Source organism: Triturus cristatus, chromosome 11 (genome assembly GCF_964204655.1).
Source record: "Triturus cristatus chromosome 11, aTriCri1.1, whole genome shotgun sequence".
In the NCBI taxonomy this organism is placed as follows: domain Eukaryota; kingdom Metazoa; phylum Chordata; class Amphibia; order Caudata; family Salamandridae; genus Triturus; species Triturus cristatus.
The window spans coordinates 78,542,199-78,564,592 of NC_140594.1; positions in this window are offsets into that span (position 1 = coordinate 78,542,199).

Genomic DNA, 22,394 nt, shown 5'->3' on the forward strand with positions numbered 1-22,394 from the left:
GCCAGACGTCCCCCAGCTGGGAGATGCCGAGCAGGTCCCATGATTTAAAACCCTCCAGGGCCGCAACGTCCCGCAGCCATGTCCCATGCCAGAGTGGAGTGGCAAGAGTCAGCTTCCCGGTCCACTGGGTATGGCGAAGCGCCGCTCGCCAGGCCAGGAAGATCGCCTTGGTGATGTCTGGACAGGGGGCGGGGATGGGGGCGCCGTACAGGCGGTCCAGAATGCAAGAGAAACCCAGGTCCTCTAATTCCACCCTGTAGGCCGGGTCGGACCATCCCCCCCCAAACCAGTCATGAATGACTAGGAGGCGGGTGGCCAAATAGTAGAGGTAAAGATTGGTCATACCGAGCCCGCCATCGAAGGTGGGCAGGCGACATGTCGACATGGCCAACCTCGGCCTCCCGCCACCCCAGAGAAATCTAGTCGCCAGCCCGTCCAGCTCGCGAAACCAGGGCCGCGGGAAGGACACGGGAGTGTTCTGCAGTACATAAAGAAACCGGGGGAGAATCATCATTTTGTAGAGTGCCACCCTCCCCAGCGGATTGAGCGGGAGCGACTGCCATCGCATCAGGTCAGCCTTGGCCTTCTTGACTAGGGGGGCCACATTAAGAGCCCAGCTCAGCTCTGGGAGAAGGGAGACCCAGATGCCCAGATATTTGAAGGACAACCGACGAAGGGGAATACCATCCTGCCAGTCAAAACACTCCCGGGAGGGGTGTAGAGGCACAAGTACCGATTTTTGCGGGTTGAGATAAAGGCCAGACGCGCGGCACAAGATATGGAGAGCGCGGGGACCCGAGCGTGCCGGATCACTAAGATACAACAGAACGTCGTCCGCATAAAGGGCTATTCTGTCCGACTCACAGCCCGGCCACTCCCAGCCCCGGAGGAAAGGATCCGCTCGGATCAGGGCAGCAAGGGGCTCCATTGCAAAAGCAAAAAGGAGAGGCGACAGTGGGCACCCCTGCCGCGTTCCCCGGCCGACCTGAAATGGCTTCGACAGTGCCCCGTTAACCAGCACTCTGGCGCGGGGGCGCCCATAAAGGACCCGCACCATTCCAACAAACTTAGGGCCGAAACCCTTGTGGGTCAGGACCTCGAAGAGGTAGGGCCACCCAACCGAGTCGAAGGCCTTCTCGAAATCGGCGAGCAGGAGGGCGAGATATGGAGAGATGCGATGGCGGTGAGCCAGGGCCACGTGAAGGCGACGAAGGCAATGGCGGGTGCCTCGGTCCGGCATGAAGCCACATTGGTCCGGGTGCACCAAGTCTGACAAAAAGGGCCGGAGCCTCTGGGCCAGGACCGCCGCATAGAGTTTGATATCAGTATTTATAAGAGAGATCGGCCGGTATGCCGACCTATCACAGGAGGGCGGCGTAGACTTGGGCAGAACCACAATCGTGGCTATGTCGGCTTCCGGAGGGAAGGAGCCGTTCTTGGCCGCTTCGGCATAGAGGGCACCCAACCGTGGGACCAGGTGGTCCTTATAGGCGGCATAAAACTCCTGGGGGAAGCCGTCCGGACCTGGGGTTTTCCCCACGGACGTGCGCCCTATCGCGTCCCCAATCTCCTCATGAGAAATGGGGTCCTCCAGACTCTCCCAGTTACTGGACCGAAGACGGGGAAGCCTGTAGATTACTAGCGGCCAGCAGTGAGACCAAGGAGAGGTCTGACGCCCGGGCCTGGTATAACTGCGAGTAATACTGAGCGAAGGCGTCCGCGATGGCCACGGAGGAGGATTGGAGCAGGCCGTCAGAGTCAGTCACCGCCGGGATAATTCGCGATGCCCTGGGGTAAGTGGCCAGCCGGTGCAGCAGCACACCATTCTTGTCGCCCCATCCATAAACCCTCACCACCGAGGATTGCCAGAGGAGCTTAGCCGCATCAAGCGACCGTTGACGGATCTCCTCCCGCAGAAGTCGCAGTTGCCGAGTCCCGGCCGGATCACCGGTCCCCGAGAGAGATTGCTCCAGTCGTAGTGCCTGGGCCTCACAGGCAGTTAGCCGCTGAAGTTGCGACTGGCGGTGCCGCACCACCTGTGTTTTGGCAGCCCCCCTGATGGTGGCCTTGCAGGCCTCCCAGAGGGTACCCGCCGAAGAGACCGACCCGTCGTTATCGTCAAAGTACCGCGTCAGGGCGGACCCCACCTCCCTACGAAGCTTCTTATCCTGGAGAAACCAGGCGTTGAAGCGCCATACCTGGCGGCCCTACGAGGCGGGGGGCCCAGACCCAGGAGGACCGGAGAGTGATCGGATATCCCCCGGGGAAGGATGCGGACGTCCTGGATGCCTACACAGTCGGCGGGGGGGGGGGACAAAGATCGCATCAATCCGCGCATGAGTATGGTGGGCGGCCGAGGTGTGAGTATACTGCCTTGCGCGTGGGTGCCAAATCCGCCACGCATCGCATAAGCCCTGAGCTTCCATCGGTTGTGTAATTTAGGTTCAGTGCCGCACTTCAGATGAGTCTTTTGCAAGAAACAAACATCAATGTGGTGTCTGATTAAGTATGTGTGCATTAAGATGCCACCAAGGCGTTTGATTCTGTAGAGTGGGACTATTTATTTGGGGTCCTACAGAAAATGGGATTCCCGCATATATATTTATCCTGGATCAAGCTACTATATAACTGCCCTACTGCCAAGATCTTAATAAATGGGCAGCTGTCCCAGCCAATAGCGATCTCGAGGGGCACTCGACAGGGATGCCCCCTATCCCCTCTGTTTGCCATAGCTGTGGAGCCTCTAGACTCCAGATTACGCCAAGTTTATCAAGATAAGGCATTTCATTGCTGCATGCGTCAGATACTAATCTCATTATATGCTGACGACATGACACTATATATCAGGGACCCCGAGCATAATATCAACGCTATATTACGTGAGTTCATCCGGTTTGGTAGCCTATCGGGCATCAATATTAACTGGGGGAAGTCGCAGTTCTTTTCTCTCACGTCGGCGGTACCTAGATTTTCCTTGGATTTCCCATTGGACTGGTGTGATAATGATTTGCGATATCTTGGCATACAGATCACCAGAGATAAAGAGGAAACAATTCGGGCTAATTATGGTACGGCTATCACGCGACTCGCAGCCAGCGTTACACGCTGGATCTCGTTGCCGCTCTCGCTGGCAGGGAGGGCTTCCCTCATAAAGATTATTGTATTACCGCAATTACTTTACCTTTTTCTCAACATACCATACCGTCCCGGGCAGCATTTCTTTAAAACATTGCGCTCAGACTAGTTTGGGGAGGGAAGCAACCAAGACTTAAATGGGCGACTTTAATACGGCCATATGATCAGGGGAGATTTGATATCCCTGATTTCGAGCTCTATTTCCTAAGCGCACAGGCGCATTACGCCTACTATTGGATATATCCCCCAGATACATGCCGCAAATAGCGGTGGAAGACTGGCTGGCAGACCCGGTACCACTAAGTGGCTTGATACATGAGGCTACGCGGTCACGCGCGACGCCACCAACTACTATCACAAGCAAGGTAGACGCTTGGAATAGGATAGTGGGTTTGTTGGATGCGCCTGTCCTGTACTCCCCTCGATTGCCGCTGACATATCATCCGAAGCTGACCTTGCTGCAGGAGAGGGGATTTTTAGAGTTATGTCGGCGAGTAAAGGTCTCCGCATGGGGGGACCTGTTTCATGCTGGGGAATTTCGCACATTAGAGCAATTTTTAAACGGTACGCAGCGCACACCATTAGATGTATTCCTTTTTGTCTGACTAAGACAGGGTATGCGTTCAATCATTCCGGACTTCCCGCGGGAACCCTTAAGTCTGATCCCGCTGCACAATCTGCTTATCTCCAAAGATGGAAAACATCTAGTATCTACTTTATACACTACCATACGGTCCAACAGGGAGGGGGCTCCCTGCCCGGCACAAGTGCAGGGGGGAGGATCTTGGGTGGGAACTCACCGACGAACAGTGGCAATATTGCTGCTTGCAGACGGCGCAGATCTCAGCGAGCTGGAGGCTGCGAGTCATACATTATGAATACCTGCATCGTCTTTACTATACACCACTTAAGAAATACAAATTTAAATTAGCCACAACTGAGAGATGCGAGCGGTGTCACCAATCGGAAGCAGGGTTCCTGCACTTAGCGTGGGAATGCCCGAAAATACATGAGTACTGGGAACAGGTGTTAGAGGCTCTAGAGAAGATGACAGGTGGGGAAATCGAAAGAAGCCCGCTGATGGCACTGTTAGGATACATGGCAAAGGTGCCTAGCGCTTATAGGAAATTTCTGGCAACATCATTACTGCTAGCTAAACGGAGAGTGGCATGTAAATGGGGTAGGGGCCGGGCGCCGAAATTTAAAGAGTGGTTGACAGACCTAACATATTGTCAAGACCAGACTGCTATATATGCCGAGATGGTACCATCTGCCTCCAAACCCAGAGATATATGGAAACCACTCCAGGGATACCTACTCCTACACAGCTCAGTGGATGGGAATGCTGCTCCACATACAACAACATAAAGACTGTTAGGGCTGATTCGCAGGATATCTCGGGGGCGCTGACCTCAGCTCGCTGGGGCTGCTGATACTGGTGACCAACTGTATTCTGAACAATGACACTGGGGGGTCGGATTGCTTGCCTCTGGTTGCTTTGTACCTGGTAAGTTAAAATCACAAATACATTTTTTTTAAAAAGTATGTGTGCATTAACCTCAATTTCCTGAAATCATTGAGCCCTCTGATCTTCCAGGTAAGGAATTTGGTCTCGCTCATAATGCAGCTGCGGTGGTGTTGAGTGTGTTACACATTTGGTGAAAATGCACATTGGAGTGAGAAATTAGACGTTGGATTCTACTAACATTACCTTGTAAATGCATGTAAGATTTTAAAATAGCATCTAAAGAAAGCAAGTTGTGGCCTGCTGTGACCATTATACAGTATAGTTGACGTCTTCTTGTCTGAGAATTCTATGAACACCCTTGCCTGCCCGCCTCCCACAACAACCCCCTAAATAGGTTGTGTTGAATTACCCACCCTCCAACCCTTGATTCCCCTGTTAACCCAATAGCGAAAACACATGGGAGATCTCCCAGTAGGGCTTGGGACGCCCGGTGGCAGGGTGGCCAGGCTAAATCAGAGTGTTAGGAAACCGCCTAATGTGGATTTTAGGCCGATACACTGCCAGAAGAATCGGCTACCACTGGACTCGACAGGCACAGCAACTATAAATGTTGTACAGTATAAAATTACATTAAAAACTTAATGAACTGTCTGCCTGAATCATAAGAATCACATCAGTCATTGTCGCTCAAGTTACGTTCTGATTCAGGTTGTTGTGAAGTGCAAGGAGATGACTTTTTGGTGCAGATATGCTTAGTGTACTTCAGGGCTGCTTTGGCGTCAGTGAAGAAGTGTGATTGCCCTTTGTGCGTTCTATTTAGTTTGGCTGGGTTGAGCATTGCGTATGGGATGGAGGCATTGTGTAGAATGCGTTTCGCTGGTGTGCATTCTCTACATGCGGCTTGTACCACTAGGGTGTAATCTGGAAAGAAGGAGAGGGAATTTCCCTGATGATTTATTGGGCTTTGGTCTCTGGCGGCTCTGAGGATCGCATCTCTATAATTTAGAAGACGCGCAATTATGGGACGTGGCGCAGTGCCCACTGGTGGTCTAGGACCTAGTGAGCGGTGGGCTTGCTCAACTACCATGACTGATGAAAGCACCGGACCAAACAGTTCACGTAGTAAATTTTCTATGTATGGTTCCTTTTTCGGGATGGCGGTGGATTCGGGCAGGCCAAGAATGCTGAGGTTATTGCGCCTCGAGGGCGCTTCTAAGTCTTCGTTTTTTGCTTTGATTACCGCCAGTACTTTTTCCATTTGAAGTAGTTGTTACCTAGATTGGGCTTGAAAGTATTGGGTGTCCGAAATCCTGTTTTCCAGGGTGTCTAGGCGAGTTTCGTGAATGTCTACACATTTTTTAACCTTGCCTAGGCTTGAGGTAAGCACATCAAACTTATTGTCTATGATTTTTACGCTGGAGCACACATCCAGCAAGTCATCCTCACGACTTTCCCCAGAGTCCCTGGCGCTAGGGTCAGTGTCTGGCTCTAACTTGCATCGGTCATACGGGTTTGGCGCTTATTATCGAAGGGGAGTTTAGATTGCCTTGGGTCAGTCTTCCCCATTGTGTCAGGCGGTGCGCAACCAGGGCAGGACGTTGTGGGCTTTGCAGATATTACCCCACCAGTGGCACACCGCAGGTCACTGCGCTTCAATCTAACACGGATGTGACCTAGATGCCTCTACTTGCAACGTGCTTTTCTTTGATGCGCTAGCACAATGACCCTATAACTGGTACTTTCCCAGCTTGTCGTCGTCTAGAACTCAAGGCCCACTTCTATGGAGGACACAGCGCTGATGGGCGTAAGGGAGTGTACACAGAAGCAGGTCCCTACACAGGTGTGGGTAGAGCAGCCCATGAGCTCAAAACTCCGGTCCCTTGAGCTAGTTTCTCACCAGGTGGGGGGAGGAGCCACCAAATGCGCGGGGACTGCCACGTACCACACTGCCTCAGCTTGGGAGACTATGCGGTGCCACATAGACCTCGGGCACATGCACACGGCCCACTAGACTGAACACAACCCCTCCAGCCTATAGAGCACCGGGTGGGGTACAGGCCCAGCCAGCAGGGAGTACGCAAGGCTGCACATCCACCCAGCCTGCGCTCGCACTCACCGTGCTTGTTGGCCCTGTTGGACTGCTCCGCTGCAGGCGTGCGGCAGTCGCTCCACAGCCGGTGTTCCATGCTGTCACCAATGCTTCCGCTCCTACCCCCAGTATCAGCAAGAGGGGGTCCAACGCTAGAGCGCCAGGGCCCCGCCCGGCCTCGTTAGCAGCCTCCGGACACAGGTGGTCACGCGGGTCTGAACACGCCACAGCTCAGGTGTCGTGCAGGGCCGAGGGACAGCAGTCGTTGGTGGCCCGGCCCCAGCAAAGCCCACACAGGGCTTCAGCAATCGAGGGTGAGCCGGGGAAAGCACAGGTAAACTCAGCCTCCTCAATCGCGCCGGGTCTTCTCGGCAGCCATGTTTGCAGAGCGCTCTAGGCCGCAGTATGTCGGGTACATCAAATTAGTCCGGCGTCTCCTTCCCACGGGCCAAACTTTGCAGATTGGCTGTCAGCATGTGGGAGTTGCTGTGCTGTGTTACAGCAGCGGATTCCGATGTCGATGTCGTAGGATTAATTAACTCGGCCTGCAGAGCCCCTCTAGAAGGCGGCCATCCTGCAGCTTGGCGAAGCCACGCCCCGACCTCCTTTAAGCTTCGAGACGACACTGTTATATCCTGGTTTCTATGTGTACATGCTCTGCCAGTGAGTTGCTCCTAGAATGATGTCATATGGAATGTTGAGGGTCAGAGATGACAGTTGGAGAAGGGCTGAGCCGCATGCTGGCTGCTCCTGGTGGGGCCAGTCCTGGACTGAACATCTGAACATGTAACACCTACAATAAATACTCCTGAAACACTACAATCTGTCTGGACCAAGTTACTACAATTTTATGGTGACGAGTTGAAGCAAAGAATCTGCATGTGCTACCTCTATAGGCCTTCAATTTCAAGTCTGGAGTATCTGTGGACCTACTCTCAAGCTAAAGCAACTCCTGTAACTACAGCCGAGGTTACTCAACTACTGGCACACATCAGCCCCACAAGTGCGCTCTACATCGGTTGCCCTCTAAGCAACAGTGCCAGCTCCTGTCTCAACTGCAGCTCAAACATCTACATGCTGTCTCTACAGCGTCTCAACAGCAAGGTAATTGGACTGCCTGAATGGACTGCCTGAATCTGTGCGGAGTGGGATTCAGTCTCGCACGTTCAATTTCGTTTGGGACAAGTTTACGTCTGCACACAGTTAGTGTCGCATCTACATGTTCTCTGCTTCCAGCCAAGCAACCTCACACCACAGGGTGTAATTCGAAGTGCGCTCGCACAGAAGCTATTTTAACTGTTTTCACAGTGCCAGAGGCTAGTAGACATACTTCAACTCTCGGACTACGCTGCAGTGAGCAACAGTGTTCCTTCAACCCTCAAAAGATCAGTTTCTGCTGTCCCTACAACTTAATTGAACTGCTTCAGTCAAGGCATCCTGTGTTTTACTCACGAGGCAACTCTACAAATTGCCCAATCAACTTTATTACGCACTCAGAGGCATTCATCTAGGACTAACATCTGTTTTACATGCCCTTTTGGATCACAGTTGCGTGCTGCAGTTTGTGTTTTCACAGGGACTGAGTAGCAGTATGGTGTCATGTGTATTGCGGCCATGCTTCACCGTCTATGGACCGTCCCTTCAAGCTCCAAGGTGCGTTTACGATCTGCAGAAACTGGAGTTGGTGAGACATCTGTGTCCGTTATTGCTGGGATCGTTTGAGCAACGATGAGTGTTCAACCGCTAGGTGTTTTTTAAACGCCAGTGCGTCACAAATGTAGTACCACAGAGGGGAGATTCTGGTGAGACACTTTTTGTCATTGTTTGTTGGTCTATTTTGAGACCTGATGTCTGCTGGTATTTTCAACTGCCACTTTTGATTTTTTAAATGAGGCATGTGTTATTAGTTGCGCGAGGAGGCTTACCTTCTTTGTGTGTGTCTCGCGCTGTTCCTCACTTCGATTGTGACGTTTGAAGAAACACCAAGTATGCCCTTCACTTGTAGAGGCACCGGCGTGCCGTGAGCCACTCGGCACGACGTTATTAACGTGCCGCCATCTTGGGGTTGGACCTGCCTCATGCGGTTTGCTATTGCTCACATTCAAAACTCCAACCACGTCTTCATCAGTGGTGCGAATTTCTGGCATGAGTCCTCTCATCTCTTCTTGCCTACGTTCTGCTTTCCTGTTGTCCACGATCTGTTTTCCTCTGTTTTCTTGCAGTGCTAGGGGGTTATCTTATTATCCTCGTGATCGGTCTGAGTTTCTTACAGAGGACAGCGGACGATGATTTGGACACTGGTGGTAAGTGGAAGTTTAATTTATGTTCCATTGACTGCCATCCGGTGACAGAATCTGTTTGTTTTCTTGCCATCTTACACGTGGACAGTAACAAAGAGTAACATGAAGATGTACTCTTGTTCAAAACTGGCAGAACATCTAGGAGAGACTTTTTGGAGCAGCGGTCATTTTACAACACGAACTGGGACTCGTTTTTTTTTTTAAAGAAAAAAAGTATTTTTTTTTTTTTTTTGCTCTAGTGCGGTGAAAATGTTCAAAACTGTGGACATGTTTTATTTTTAACTATTTTCTGCCCAGTGTTATGCTGCCATCTAGTGGCCCACTCGCCTATTTGTTACAGTACACAATGTCTATCGTTCCTGTTTTACAGTGCACAACCTCACTTAATCTTCATAATGTCAATATCATACTGTGCACAATATCTATTGTTCCTGTTGTACAGTGCACAATGTTTATCGTTTTTTTTGGTACAATGGACAGTATTCTCCATTCGAGGTGCGTCCAGTGCGCAATATTTACCTCCACAGAGGTGTGTCACACGGGTTTTAGTTCCGTTGCTACAGTGCACTACCTGTGCACAACATTTTAATCTCCACTGGAGATTCCTTTGCACATTCAAATTGTTACCCTCATTGGGTGTATGGTTTGGGTTCCAGTCTCATTACCATAGTGCAAGGTTTACGTTTCTAATAGTGCACAACATTTTAGTCTCCACAGGAGATTCCTTTGCACATTTGAATTGTTACCCTCATTGGGTATATGGTTTGGGTTCAAGTCCCATTACCATAGTGCAAGGTTTACGTTTCTAATAGTGCACAACACTTGTCTCCACACGAGATCCCTTTGCATATTCAAATAGTTACCCTCATTGGGTGAACGGTTTGGGTTCCAGTCCCTTTACCATAGTGCAAGGTTTATGTTTCACTGGGCATTTGTTTTACTCTAAATTTTACACTTTGTTTTATTGTCAACACTATAGCCCAGTGCTGTTCTCTATTTATTATTCAGTCTTCATTACATAATGGAGAAGTGCGAGTTATCATTTGTATTTCTCTTCTGCTCTGTTTTCTTGTTTCCTCCTGCTCCGACTTGCTTCTCGCATACCTTTCTGGCCAATGGGTGTGCAGGTGGCAGTCATTGATGGTTTTTCTCTGTCTTTCTCTTTCTTTGGTTATATAAAGAAGGGAGGATTGTCAATGAATTATCTTTATCTGTTTTGTTCTTAATTCTATTGTCTCCCACTACTCTTCTGGTCTCTCCCTGGCTTTCTCTACTCTCTTCCACTTATCCAGCTTCTGTTTTTCAGGTTATCCGCTATGGTGTTCTTTTGTGTTCTTTTCTCTTTCCCTTTTTGGAAGAAAGGGGGATATGTTATATCCTGGTTTCTATGTGTACATGCTCTGCCAGTGAGTTCCTCCTAGAATGAGGTCATATGGAATGTTGGGGGTCAGAGACGACAGTTTGAGAAGGGCTGAGCAGCATGCTGGCTGCTCCTGGTGGGGCTAGTCCTGGACTGAACATCTGAACATGTAACTACTACAATAAATACTCCCGAAACACTACAATCTGTCTGGACCAAGTTACTACAGACACCTACAGCCTCAACCTGAAGGGTCCCCACAACCGCGACCGGAGCTGGTAAGAAGAACCCGACACCAAAAGACACCCCTGCATCCGATGCCCCACAGCCGTGGGTGGCCCAATCAATGGTGTCCAGGCATCCCACAAGATCCCAACTTACCTCTCCAGCTGGTGGTCGCCTTCAGGAAGTCTTGTGCACTGAGCCGGTAGCAACTTTGCCGAACCAAAGGTCCCTACTGAGAAGCACAGGGTCCCGACGTCTTCTTGGCACCCTGCAGCCAGACACCCCAGTACAGCTGGTAGTGCAGCTCCTGTGCTGATCGTTGGCCCTTGCAGTGCTGACATTAAACCCAGGAGCTTTGCTCCCACACTAGAGAGGACTGCTCGTAAGCAGTCCCTAACCGAAGGCCCCCTTAGCCCCATTGGCTAACATTGGGCCCTGCAATTTGCACCAGGCCACCTCAGTGCCACTGGTGGTGCAAGTTGAGTGCCTACCTAGACCTTGGGGAACCTTGGTTCTAAAGCTCAAAACTCCCACTTGTAAGACATTTACTTACCTGTGAAACCGATAACCATTTTTTCCCATAGAAACCCATGTTATGAGATTTTGGGCCTAAAATGTTCCAAGTGTTGAACTATTGTTTTGTATGAAGAAAACATAAACTATAACTCAAGCCAAGAAAAGTCTGTCTTACCTTGTTTTGTGAGATCCTTAGGTGTGGTATCGATGCATACCGCTCCCAGTAATCCAAGTAACCTAAAAGTAACTGAAAAGTATTCTAAAAGTAATTATTGTGTAATGTAAACGGCTTTCTGAATCAATACCAACCTGTAACAATTGCAAATCCATTCTCAACTGCATTTCTGTGTGAAGGTTTACAACTGCAAGCATATTTTATCTACAAGTCCTGCTTGGTTCTAGAAATAAAATACAAGTATACCTTTTTTATACTTACCCAATTGGTCTGGATTTAGTCTCTGAGTGTGGGTATCAGACTTGATTGAGGGAATACAATAAATGCTTAACACACCCTCTGGATAAGCCTAACTGCTCGCCCACATTACCACAAAGAGAGCTGTTAGTACGTACCTAATTGAGCCTCTGCTGTACCTCTAGGGACTCCCTGGACTCTGCACATTATACCTTACTTTGGGACAGTACATACAGAGACAGCTTCCTACAACCCACGCCCGCTCCCTGCCAACCACAACTGGCCGGTTTGTTGCGTTTAACCTTTGTCACGGTCTTCAGACTGTGGGCTGTGCCTTAGAATACAATGTTCAGTATAATCTTGCAAAATGCAAGAATTGCTCATAAATGTATCTCTCATCACATCGTCCATAAAGGAAGGGTTATTTGAGGGTCTTACGTCAGTGTCCGCTGTCCGTGTGTTTAGCTACTGAATGGCCTAGCTTTTCCAAGAGGAAATAAAATGTCCTGTGCAAGGTATGTTTGCCGCCTGCTCACTCGTTTAAAGTAATCAATTGAGGCCTTCAGCGTGTGGTGTGTTTTTGTAATTCCAAAGTGCAGTTGAATGTTCCTAGGAGTTTCGTGTTTGCGGTGGGCATCCAAATGAACTATAGGTGGAACTCAGAAGGGGGTCGGTGTCGGGGGAGGGGTGTGGGTCGCCGAGACGGACCCAGGCGCGTGCCCGTACAGGAAAACCCAGCGCCTGCATGTACCAATTCGAACCCTTTCTCACAAGCCCATCAAAATCTTAAAATGAAGGGTCTCGGCGGTAGACCTTTTCCTTTTTCCTGCCTAGTGGAAAGCAAACTTGATTGCAATTAGCATGTGGGGTTCATGTCTTCAGGGCCCATCAGGCGGTCTCAGAACCTCCACAGATGCACAAACAGGTGCAGTACCCGGAAGTTGACCCTGAAAGCAACACATACCCTCTTGTGTTGTAGGTGCTGTTCACTTGGAGTCTGAAGAGACTGTTGGTGTGCACTTAACGCGCTGTCGCACAATATTAATGCTGCGCTTTACTGTATCATGATATCTCCCTCCTGCTCCTGTGTTAAGGCCACCGCCTTGCCATTTTTGTAGCCGATAACCAATATAGATTTATAGAGCCCCCAAAGCCCGAGTAATCAACTTACAGTCTGGGTTGTCAGATAATATTCGGGTATGAGTGTGTCAGTATGTGCCTGGGTGCTGTAGGGCAGTTTGAAAATAGACTAATTATTAAATGTATACATTTGACTTTTTTTCTTGTACATTTTCTTGAAATTCTAGCCTGAGCCCCGCTTCTTTCAGTTTTGGCAATGCTAGCTCGTGAACTACAAATCAGATCTTGAATTTCCGCTTCACCACTTTTCGAATCTACTGTCTGCTGTGCAGTGTGCGATAGGAAATAATTCTCACAGAATACGACAAATTAGCTGGACGTTATAACAGCAACGACGGTAAAGTATCTTCGTTGTTTTGCTGTTCATTCATTCATCCATTTTGTTCATCCCACAGTCACTCACTTAAATCAGTGGCACTGGAACTAGGGGGTGCAGCACGTGTCCAGAATAAACATTAAAGTGCTTGTTTCTGGCAACATTATAGGTTTTTAAAGACAGTCAAATGCCAAATCTAATTAAGCAGAACAAGGGGAGTTGGTTACAACTGTCTTCATGTAAAATGAAGGCATCTTGAAGTTAAGGGACACTACTGCAGGGATCCGGGAGAAGTGAATGTGGCCAAAGATTTAAAATATTCTCTAAATGCTGTCTAATGTTTATGCATTTCAGATATAAGGTACACTGGGCCTACGGTTGATAGGTCATGGAAACATATTTTAAACAGGGTTAATTAAAAAAAAAAAAAGCATTAATTTTACTTTTTTGTGTGATACTCACATGGCTTAAACCCCGAAATGATGCTGTTGCAGAATCAATAACCGGTTTACAGTGTTACATGGAAGGTAGGTCTCCTGGCAGAAACTGAGGCATGAAGCATGTAGTGTGGTAGATGATGTTAACATTAGAAGCCGTTGAGAAGTTTTTTTCTTTACATTCAATTCAGTAGTAGAAAAGTCCACTAGGAACAGCAACAATCCATAACACCACCTTCACCACAATGACTGGTTTACCCCCAAGCCACTCTAGAACAGCAGAACCCATGAAATTCCAATTATGTCAGCACATTCTAATATAATACAAGTAATATACCTTATCCTAATATACATACAAACTACACCGTAAAAGGTACAACATGCCCCTTTTTATTTTAACAGAGACTGAAAATAAACATTGTAATACTTCATCCTAAGTACGCATATCTAGAAAGTACACAGACCTAGAAAAATGTGTAAAAATAAAAAGAAGTCTATAGAACACTTAACATAACACAAAATCGGTACACTTATCAGGTACTTTGAGCTTTCTTGTGGAATACCCCTGACATCCCCTTGTGAAAATGAAAACGGTACTAAGGTGGTTATTACATGGAGGGTTGGATCAGCGAGGTGAGCGGAGGGCAGAGCACACACATAGCTGCCTGTAAAAATACCGCTTGCACCCATAATATCAATATTCCCCACCTCTCAATGACCCCATTCTGTTAATCGGAGCCTGTGCTTGCTTTTTTTTTTTTTTTTAGCTGTTGCAGTTTTACATAGCGCTAACTCGACCCGAAGGTATTGGAGACATTACATGAGCACCAGTTGCTTTACGTTACAGAAGGAAACATTCATTTTTTGTAGGCAAGGGGATTAACTTAACTCCTGGATACATTTCTAATATCATTACCATGAACATTACACTTGTCAACAAAACCTCCTTCCACCTCCCTTTGGACACTGACAATTGAATTATTATTACTACATATGCCAATTTCATTTTCAAACCTAGAATCTGGGGAGCAAATCAAGGTAAAACCATCCCCAACCATCTCGTCTATCGGATTATCAACAGAATCCAGAAGCACATTGTCACTACTCTGTGTTTATGTAAAATCTCTGTACAGGTTTCAAAACAGCAACTGAACTCTTGTTCCACCAACCTTTATTTTTCAACAACACACCAACAACTTGTAATGGAACCATGAACTTAGATTCACGTTAAGATGAACTAGTGGGCTTGCACACCAAAACCCAATTATTTATTCTGATACCTTTGGGTTTGGTCCTATGCACCAAATCATGATCAGCTTTATTCCTCTCCTGCTTAATTTACAAATTCGTCGTCACGCCATCATTTTGTTTTTCAAATCAACACACACCATAGAATCCTTCAATACTTTAGGAGTAAGAAAAGTATGTGCTTCTCTACCTCTCATTAAACAATATGGAGAAACCCCATAGACAAATGAGGAGCATTGTGAACACTCCAAATCTATTCTTTAAGAAATTCAACAACATGCTTATTGCTTCTCAATGCAGTTTGCATTCCCTCTTTAAAATATTGTGCTTGCCCTTTCAAAAAGATCATTAACAGATGGATGATATAATGGAACTTTCTCTTGCTTAATACTGCGACAATTCAAGAACTCTGTCCTCTCAGTGGCTACAAACTGCACTCTATTGTCTGCTAGAAGAACCTTTGGAAATCCTTCTGTATCAAAAAAGGGCACACTCTGTGGTGGGAATGCTGGCAAGAGTATATTTAATCCACTTTTAAGAATTATCCACAAACACCATCAAGCATCTCTTCCTCAACCCCAGAACATTGTAAGGGCCGGCACAATCTATGGACACCTTTTCCCAAGGAGCATCAGGAAGCTCAGGGGAACTCAATGATTCATTCGAAGTAGCACAATGTTTATCCAAATTAAGACAAACAGAACAGGTATCAATGAAATTTTCAACAGTAACTTTCATACCTGGCCCTCAATAACATTTGTTGTTTCTTTGTACCTGATGTGCAATTATGATCACGTTGCATCTAAGTTTAAGAGAAGGAAATAAACAGGTCATTTCTCATTAGTATTTCACCAACCACACTTAGCTCAGCTGAAAGCTGTTCAAAACTCTGTAACCATGCCTCCAATTGTCTCTTAGATGGCAATCCATCAACCAAATATGTTTTAACCAATAACTGATTAAAAAAATAACTTACATCCATCAATTTTTTTCCCCGAAATAGCAACTTCACTCATGTCAACAGCATCCGAAGAAGCAAATATCCATTCCTTTTGATCCCAATGACAAAGCCGGATTGAGCGTTGATTCTCAAACACATGCCCTTCCACATGGGGTTTCTGTATTTATTATGCACATTAGCTACCCACGCAGGGTGAACAGGTGATGGTACACCCACGAGGTGATGGCACTATTCAATAGTGTCAACAAAATATCTACAAATAATTGTTATACATGATCTTGCAGCCTTGAAAAAGTCCAGGAGGACGAAGCACGTGTCAGCTGCTGCCTTTTTGAACAATAATGTACTGGCTTGTGTTTCTAAATTAAATAAAAACTGTGTACGGTTCATGTTTGGACTGGAGTTAACTACTGAGAAGTAGGGACATAAGAAATGAAAAGTGGACTGTGTGTGATTCGGTGCCACGTTTGTGTTTTGACGTAACTCTGCACTGCAATGTAGTGCGGTTGATTTGCACCAAAGGTGGCTGGGTGTTGGGACCACAAAAGCACCACAGAGAAAGCAGACATCATATTGTGTTTCGTTATTTACTGCCTGTTGTGATGCATCTCATTATAATGTGATGTTCCTTTAAGCATGTCTTATGACATATCTGCTTTTAGAATGCTAGTGTCCTAGCAACCTTTTGTACTGGTTTTCCTGTGGGAGCTGTTGGCAGAGCTGGTCCACCTAGCTCTGTTGTCCATGTAGCCAAATAAATAACCAGCTTTCAACTTCCTGCTTCAGCCTGGTTACTACATGTTTATGGCAACGATTTTTGGTTACATTAAAGAACCCATGCAGCTGTTTTCAGGTCATCGCGACTAGATCTGGACTGATCCCAAGATCTGCACGGACCCCTGTCTCCTGCCGCAACTAAATCTATACAGCTGCATTGTACTTTCTTACGTATGCGCAGTGTGACTATTTGCCAAATAAATCAAAAAATGTTTGGTTGTTTTTCACCCACCAACTGACACTGCTCACGTGCGAATTCCCTCGCGCCCTACAAGCAGCACCCTTCCTCATGTGTAGATCCTATTGTGGACATCAACATTGGTAACCATACAGTTAAGCTGTTAGTAGACTCAGGAGCTAAAATCACAATGATCACACAAGAACTGTTCGATGCAACTTGGAAAGGTGCTCTTATACTTCCCCTCCTGATCGTTCTCCCGTCTCTTATTAAGGACGGAAGATAGACTTAATGGGTTTTTTCGAAGAAGAAATGGCATTCAAAGGCAGGAGAATAAAGGGAAAGGTTTATGTTGCAGTGAACGGCCTTAACATATTGAGGTGGTTCCATCAGGGGCTTTTTGGGATGATATTGAGGCCTGGAACTAAGGAACAAGTATTGGTTGTTGACTGTGAAGATGTTAGTGTTATTTGGAAAAAAAAAATCCCAGAAGTATTTAGTAAGGATTTGGGAAGAATCAAGGGCTTGAAACATAAAATCATTGTCAAGAATGGTGCTACTGGGGGAGGAGCCAAGATGGCGACCGTGACGGCAGCGTAGACTCCCGGCTCCGTGAACCTCCGCATCCCGCACGGATATCCTGCACGAGATCCTCAGTCTGCGCTATGAGATCGTGTTTGTAAATGAGAGTGGCAACCGATTGTGTGACTCCGAGGTTTCTGGCTGCCGTACCGCCGGAGAAATCTGCAGTTGAACTTTGCGGCCCGTGCAGCCCCGGAGCCGGGACCTCGAGTGGACGCCTTGGCCGGGTGGCAGCTTAACAACAGCGGCCTGTGGTGACTGGGTGGAGTCGGTCCACCGGAGCGGTGCTGCCCTCGGCCTGCATTTTGCCGTAGTCGCTCCCACTGCTAAGCGTAGCGGACCGAGGACATGCCCGGGGGTGCAATTCTCAGATTCTTCGGTGCTTGCCCCTGCCTTTGACGGTGAGCTGCCCGGACGCCGCCCCTAGCTCGCCCTGATCCTTGCGGGCTGCTCCCGGCTTTTCGCGGGAGCTGGTCCGTGGCGGGGACGACTGTTGCCCGTGACCACGCAACGGCGGAATTTGTGCCTGCCCCCGGACCCCTGTCTTCAGCGACGTGGACCTCGAGGCGCTTGTCCCTGGGTCCCGGCCCCAATACGAGTCGGGCCTTCCCGGCGGCCATCTTGTTGCTATGCAGCCTACCATCCTGTCCACTGGGTCGCAGCAGGATTGGGAGTGTGTGACTTTTGGGAGTGTGGCGGAGCGATCGCAGAGAGCTGTGCTGGGATACGGCGACCTCCTAGAGGCCCTTGGTGCCCTTCATTTCTCCTTGGCTCGTGGCGCCGGGGTCTTGGGGAGTAAGCTCGATGGTGTGGCGTCAGCGTTGGGACAGTGGCGGCATGCTGGTCCACAGGTACACAGGGGCTTCCCACACTGCACACAGGAGGATAATGTTGCGGCCACCCCTGCGATTAGTGCACAGCCGGACACTCCGGACAGTATGCTACCGTGTGATCGGCTAACTGAGGGTCTGATCTGTTCCGGAGGTATTGGACCTGAGTGGAAGGTGGTGGCCTTGTCCCGTGCACGGCCTCCGGCGACCCAGGGACAATTCCAGCAACGTTTGTCTACTTTGGCTGATTCAGCCTTCCTGGACCTTGTGTGCAGTGCAGATCCTGGGGCAGCACTGGGAAAGACGTCCCTCCATGATGCGGACTGTGTTGGTACTCAGAGACTTCCACCCCACCTGTGTGCGTCGCTTCCCGTTTGTTTTTGGACACTCCTTTACCTTGGAACATCGGACATGGTGCTGGGTCGAGGGGTAGGCATGGGCAGAATTGCAAAGAGTGGTCAAGGATGAGGCAGATCCTTCGGGGGTGGTCATCTAGTGGACGGGCGGACTCATAGTAGCGTACTCTCATGGTTATTAGCATAGTTGGTGCATAATGCTCCCCATTCCCCTTTCTTGATATGGTCGATTTGGTGCTGCTTATTGTTTGCTGTGGGGAGACTTCACCGTGCGGGAGGGAGAAGCCGGGGGTATGTTTTGAAGGCCCTCCTCCAGTTTATTATACTTTCTCCACCCCCCCGTCTGGTGGGGTTCTTTCTTACTCCTTTTTCCCTGTTTCTTCTATATTTCGGGTCTAGTTCCAGGGCGACAGGCACACTGCTGGGGGGGGGGGCCATACTCATTTGCAGAGGTGCAGGGTGGGGGGTTGGGGGAGGGGACTCTTTAGTCTTTATCTCTTTTTCCATGGCCTCCTTTTTCTTCTCCGCTTCTTCTTGTTTCTTCTTTTCTGGGATCAGCGCGGTACACCTCCTTTGTTGTGAATCGTCGCCTCTTCGTGTGTGCCACAGTTTCCGGGGTGTTCTCTGGGCGTTAGGTACCGGGGCCTGCAGGCGCAACTGTTTTTGATATTCTTCCTCATCCGGAATTTCCCGTGTCTGCGCCATTGATCCAATAGATTGCTGCTTATTGCTTACGTCGATTATTCTTGCCCCTTATCGCTGTTGGGAAATTGTTTGGCACCTGATCCTACTGTCTTGTTTCATTATAAAATGAAAAACCCTTTTTCTCCTGGTGTCCTACCTGCGCGGCTCACTGGCCGGACTATGTTGGAATGAAGATCCTGCTCTCCGAGGTGCCGCCTGTGTTTACATTTGCTCTTATTGTTCTGATTGCTTAGCGGCCGGCCCCGGGGGGTTGTAGGCCCATACTTGTTAATGATTGAAATGTCAATAAAGGTTTTTCAACAAAAAAAAAAAATAAAAAAAAAAAAAAGAATGGTGCTACTCCGATTAAACATAAATTAAGAGGAGTACCATTTAGTGTTAGAGCGGATTTAGAAGAAGAATTAAAGGGGTTGTGTGACCGAGGGATCATCGAACCTACAGATTCTTCCTTGTGGCTATCTCCCTTAGCGGTAGCGAGGAAAAGGGGAGGCGATCTTCGAGTCTGTGTGGACTTAAGATCCCTGAATAAAGAGATATGGGTAGATTCTTACCCTTTACCAAAAATCAGTGACCTATTTTCACTCACCAAGGGGGCATACTTTTTCACAAAGCTTGATTTAGCCAGCGCTTACAATCAGGTTGAGTTAGACCCTGAATCACGTCATCTTACGGCTTTTGTGTCGCCTTTGGGAACATTTCGTTACTGCCGCATGCCATTTGGTCTTGCCTTAGCGGCAGCTGTTTTTCAGAAGATAATGAGCAATATACTTAAAGAAGTAGATGGCGTTGTAGTGTTTCAAGACGATGTGCTCATTTTTGGGAGCGACATTTCTTCTCATGATAATGTCCTGGGCAAAGTTTTGACTCTTTTAAAAAAACGTGGTGTAGTGCTAAAAGAAGAGAAATGCAAATTTCTTTGTTCAAAAGTTGAATACCTGGGTCACGTCATATCCCAAGATGGGGTGAGTCCTCGTCCGGGTCTGCTTCGAGCCATTCTAGATGCCCCAGAACCAATAGACAAAGCAGGGGTCAAGTCATTGTTAGGGTTATGTGAGTATTACTTGCAATTTATTCCCAATTTTTCATCCATCGCACGTCCAATCAGTAATCTTCTTAAGAAGGGGGTGGAGTTTGAGTGGGATGAGGAGTGCGTGGTTGGCTTGAAGTTGGTGAAGTCAGCTTTGGAGGGTGGACCCATTTTGAAACCTTTTGATCCAAATTTGTCTTGCTGTGTAACAATTGACGCGAGTCAGGCAGGGATTGGTGCCACCTTAACCCAGTGGGACAAAAATTGTGAGAACACATCGAGAAGGAGATGTTGGCATGTTTGTGGGCCATAGAAAAATGTAGACCTTATGTCTGGGGAAAGTGGTTTTTATTGTTAACTGATCATTAACCACTTGTAAATATTTTGGGGGGAAGTGTTAGCAAATGTTGCTCTCCCAGAATCATGCGCATGGTGACAAAACTTCTGCAATACCAGTTCAGAGTACAACACGTTTCTGGAGGGAAGAATGTACGTGCAGATTTTCTTTCCCGTTTTCCCATCAAAGCGAGTGAAGTTGATGAGGTCTGTTTAGAAGACTTTTCCAATGAAGACTGTGATGATTGTCTTGTTGCTGTGCTAGATCTTCCAGAGTTTAGTCTTAGTTCAGAGATTGATTGGGTCCACGCTTTAGATTCTGATCCCATGATTCGTGAAGTTCTTCCTCACGTCAGAAATGGTTGGCCTAGGCAAAAGTTTCTTCCAGTTTCTCTTCAACCTTTCTGTAAAATTGGTGATGAACTATCATTAGAAGATGGTGTGTTATTGAGGGGGATACGTTTGTGCATCCTGAGGTCTTTCGCAAGACTATCATCCATAGGGCTCATGAAGGCCATCTTGGGTCTAAAATTACCAAACGGCGCATCTGAGACACATACTGGTGGCCAAGTATGGACGCTGAGATTGATATGGTTGTTGCCAATTGTTGTGTCTGTGGTGCATCAGATAAAAGTTTGAAAGTGTCTGTTACTCCTTTAATCCCCATTGAATGTCCTAAGGGTCCTTGGTTAAAAATAGGTATAGATGTTATGGGCCCCTATGAAATTCTTCCTGGGGGTTGTCGATTCATTTTGGTCATGATGGATTATGCATCTAAATGGCCAGAAGTGAAAATTGTCAAGGAGGCAAACTCAAAAGCTATTGTGGATTTTCTCAAAGAAGTTTGGATGAGAGAGGGACTGCCTGAGACCCTTGTCTCGGATAATGGAAAACAGTTTGTTAGCACAGAATTCGAAGCTTTTCTGGTAGTGACAGGTGTCAAGCACTATAAAAGCTCTCTCTATCCCCCGCAAACGAATGGCTTAGTTGAGCGGATGAATCGAGCTGTGGGTGAATGTGTTAAATGGGCCAGAGCAGGTGGTCATGACATTTGTAAATCTCTAAACACAATGGTGTGGTTTTACAGAACCACTCCACACTCTTTTACCGGAATTTCGCCATTGAGCTTTTGCGCAAGCGTAAGCCCAATACCAGTTTTAGACCTGCATGGACGAGCAAGTGGGTTAAGTCTGAGTCTGATGTTAGTCAGCTGATGTCTTTAGCCAGTGAGAATATGGCCATCACTCAAACAAAGCAGAAGGAATATTTTGATTCACGGAAAGGTGTGAAAAACGTTCCACTCAACGTGGGAGACATGATCAATATCAAGTCTGGTATTCATTCCATGAAAGGTAACAGTAAATTCAGTGAGCCAGTCAAAGTTGTGAAAATACATAGAAATGCTGTAATGGTTGATGGTGGTCACTGGTGGAACCTAAATAGAGTAGTTAAGATTTAGGAAAAGGAAGTTACATCTGCTTAAAAAAAAACGCTTGTCATAATCCTGTTCAAACGTGTTACAGGAAGAGTTCTAGAGTTATTGTTAGACCCTCTAGATACAGGGTATAGTTTACATTTTTTTCACTTGTTTCTTTTTTTTTTGTTTTTGTTTTGCTTTAATTTGGAGGAAGAGAAGATATGTTGTGATGTATCTCATTATTATGTGATGTTCCTTTAAGCATGTCTTATGATGTACCTGCCTTTAGAATGCTAGTGTCCTAGCAACCTTTTGTACTGGTTTTCCTGTGGGAGCTGTTGGCAGAGCTGGTCCACCTAGCTCTGTTGTCCATGTAGCCAAATAAATAACCAGCTTTCAACTTCCTGCTTCAGCCTGGTTACTACACTGCCGTAAACTGGGGTAGATGTGCAGACAGCAGGCATAGCCACCATATGTTAGGTCCTAGTCATTAATCCGTAATATACATTTCTACGTTTTCTCCAAAATCACAATATGCTGCCAGCACAAATTGTTTTCTCTTAAAAAAATGTGCCGCTC